This window comes from Antechinus flavipes, chromosome 1 (genome assembly GCF_016432865.1).
Source record: "Antechinus flavipes isolate AdamAnt ecotype Samford, QLD, Australia chromosome 1, AdamAnt_v2, whole genome shotgun sequence".
Classification (NCBI taxonomy): domain Eukaryota; kingdom Metazoa; phylum Chordata; class Mammalia; order Dasyuromorphia; family Dasyuridae; genus Antechinus; species Antechinus flavipes.
The window spans coordinates 425,866,849-425,870,489 of NC_067398.1; the positions used below are offsets into that span (position 1 = coordinate 425,866,849).

At 39.5% G+C, this 3,641-nt stretch overlaps 1 pseudogene; it reads left to right on the forward strand.

Annotated features, from left to right (window-relative positions):
* The first annotated feature begins 1,449 nt into the window (after positions 1–1,449).
* Positions 1,450–2,492, forward strand: LOC127543669 (60S acidic ribosomal protein P0-like; annotated as a pseudogene).
* The last annotated feature ends 1,149 nt before the right edge of the window (positions 2,493–3,641 follow it).

Genomic DNA, 3,641 nt, shown 5'->3' on the forward strand with positions numbered 1-3,641 from the left:
ATTGGGTGGTAAATATGGATTTAGTGAATCTCAAAGGAGAGGTTCTGGAGTAGTGGTAGAGGAGAGAGAGTTTGAAAGTAGCAATGGACAACAACAAGCGATGGAGGATAACAAATTGATCAATCATGGAGTCTAGCAAAGTTGACTAGGGAAATTGTGTTATTAGAAGAGAATTAAGTCTCAATGAGACAGAAGATGGAAGGAATGGGAAAAAATTAAGAATCTGAGATGAAAGCAATTTTGTTTTCTATAGAGCAAGCATTGCAGAGAGTACAAAGGAAGGAGTGGGTAGCTTTACGATGAGATACTGATGGAGGTTGAATTGAGAGAATGAGTATAAGGGAGTAAATTTGGGAGGGGACACAAAATTTGAATCAGAATTTGAATAATGACATTTTAGGGATCAGAATCAAGGGAGTAGGAAAGGTATGACTAGGTAGGAATTTGTTAATTAAAGCATGAGTTTAGGTAGGTTATATACATCCCTAAAGCTACAGCAGCACAATGATTCTCATTACCCCTTTCTCTCTTAACTATCCCCACAAACTCCTTCACAACCTTCCCCTCTTAATGTGTGCCCTTTCCTTTCTTCTTCTCACTCTTATGCTCACACATTGAATTCTGGAGCCATTGACCATGGATTAAAAAATAATCTCTTGATTAGAAAATAAACTCCTTAAGAACATGATCTTTGCTTTCAAATTAGCATATAGAACTCTTAGTAGAGTCCTTGGTATATTATAATCTTTTAAAAGCTTTTATATTCATTTGTTCACTGATTTATTTTATGAAAAGCAATTTCACAATAACCATCTACTGAACATTTCAAAATGGATACTCCATAGAGTCTCAAACAAAGGTAACTCAATATCTCTCCCCCCTCACCCCAAACCTTCCCCTCTTCCAAACTTCCCTGTTTTATCAGGATTCTTCCAGTCTCCCAGGTTCATAGCCTGGGCGTTATCCTTGACTTCTCAATCTCCTTCATCCCATATATGTAATTAATGATAAGATCTTGTTTTCTTTCTGCAATATCTCTCACATTCAAACTTGTGCCTTCTTCCCACAACTAGCTACCATGTTATTTGTACAAGTCCTCATTATCTCCTGCTTATAGTATTGCCATGGCCTCCTAATTAGTCTCTTTCTCTATAGTTTCTCACAAATCATGTCCATTCTCTACAATGCTGCCAAAGTCATTTTCTTTAAGTGCAGACTTGACCATGTGATACCACTGTTGTATTAACTTCAGTGAGTTCCTGTTGGCTTTAGGATAAACTATAAACTCCACTATTTTGATTTTAAAGCTCTTCACAACCCAGTTCCCATTATTCTTCCTTCTATATTCTAGTCTAATCAAATGTTATTTCTCTCTCTCTCTCTCTCTCTCTCTCTCTCTCTCTCTCTCTCTCTCTCTCTCTCTCTCTCTCTCTCTTTTAAACAGTCAACACTCCACCTCTCCCGAGGCATCCTGGGAAGTGACAACATCTTTAAACCTCATGTGGCTACCCTGAAGCACCTTCAAGATGTCTAGGGAAACAGCTATCTGGAAATCCAAGTAGTGCCTCAAGATCATCCAACTTCTGGATGATTATCCAAAATGCTTCTTTGTGGGAACAGACAATGTGGGCTCTAAGCCAAGGCAATAGATCCGAATGTCCCTCCATGGGGAGCTGTGGTGTTGATGGGGGAAAATACCATGATGTGCAAAGCCATTTGTGGGCATCTGGAAGAACAACTCTGCCCTGGAGAAACTTCTGCCTCATATTCAGGGGAATGTGGATTTTGGGTTCACCAAAGAAGGTCTGACTGAGATTAGGGATATACTTCTGGCCAACAAGGTGCCAGTTGCCCTTATTAGTGCCATTGCCCCATATGATATCACTTTGCCAGTCCAGAACACTGAGAAGATTTCCTTCTTCCAAGCACTGGGTATCTCCACAAAGATTGGAGCACCATTGAAATCTTGAGTTATGTCCAACTGATTAAGACTGAAGACAAAGTGGGGGCCGGCAAGGCTACCCTGTTGAACATGCTGAACACCTCCCCAGTCTCCTGCAGGCTGGTTATTCAGCAGGTCTTTGACAATGGCAGCATCTACAACCCTGAAGTGCTGGATACCACTGAGGAGATTTTGCACCTTTGGTTGTTAGAGGGTGTTCATAATCTTGCTAGTGTCTATCTGCAGATTGGTTACTCAGCCGTTGCATCAGTACCCCGCTCAATCATCATTGAGTACAAGTGGGCTGTGACTGTAACTGTGGAGATTATACTTTCCCACTTGCTGAAAAGTGAAGGCCTTTTTGGCTGACTCCTCAGCGTTTGCTGTGGCTGCCCTTGCAGCTGCTGCTCCAGCTGCTGCCATGCCTGCTGCACCAGCCAAGGTGGAAGCCAGAGTAGAATTGGAGAATATGATGAAGACATGGCATTTGGTCTGTTTGATTAACCCACAGGAGATGACTATTTCATCCAGGTTATTGGTGGAACAAAGAAATAAAAGTGCTCATTTATTTAAAAAATAATCAACACTCCATCTCCTTTCTTTGAGCTTTTGCATTGATTTATCCCTCTGCCTGCCTCTTATCTCTGTCAGTCTGTTTCTTCAGGTCTTTTGCATGAAGCTTTTCCTAATTCTAGTGCCCTTCCTCTACCTTATATTCAACTAGTTTGCATATGTTTGTATTTATTCTCTTTATGTTCGTGCTATCTATATTTTATATGTCCTTGTGTTGAGGTTCAGGAGTGTTTGATCCAAAGTTATCTTGGGGTTATGGGCCAGTTATTGTGAGGTGTCTCAAAAGAACTTGTAAGCATAGACCTTCAAACTGAGGAACAAAGATTTTATTTTATTAAGAGTGGGCTAAATTCACACAGAAGTTAGCTGATGGGTTAAACCCCCAAAATAAATTAGCTATAACAAAGGTAAAGATACCATGGCAGGCTAATTCCAAAAAAGGAGTTAGCTATAACAAGAAGAAAGACACTATGGCAGGCTAACCCTAAAAAAGAGTGTCTTAGTGTTTTACAATTAAGTCCTTTTAAAGGGGAAATAAGAAGTTTGACATAATAATGTAGCTTTCTGATTGGCTATAGCAAAGATGAGTTTATCAAAGACCTCCACCTGGAGTGAAACTATTGTCAAGAGTCCATTTTAACAAAAGGCCTACTTAAGAACTAAAGGTTCCCTTAAGGCTAAAATCCGTGCTTCTCTCTGTTTATTTCAGGGAATAGCTAGGCTTCCAGATTATCTATTTCCTTTTTCCAAGCACTGGATATCTTTCCAAAGATTTCCAGGAGCATCATTGAAATCTTGAGTTATGTGCAGCTGATTAAGACTGAAGACAAAGTGGGGGCGGGCAAGGCTATCTTGTATCCAAGCACTCTCTGAACATTCCCACCTAAATACCCAGGAAATCATTATCTAACTCCCGCATTAGAATGTGAGCTTTTTGTGAGTAGAGATTTTCATCATTTTTATTTGTGTGATCCTCAAATCATAGCACAGTGCCAGCCATGTGTTAGGTACTTAATTATACTTCTTAATTGAATGATCTATTGTTACATTTGGGTGCAACAAAGATATATGTGAATTCTGAAATTTTCTTTTTAACTTGTCTATACTTAAATAATTTTCTTTTTTA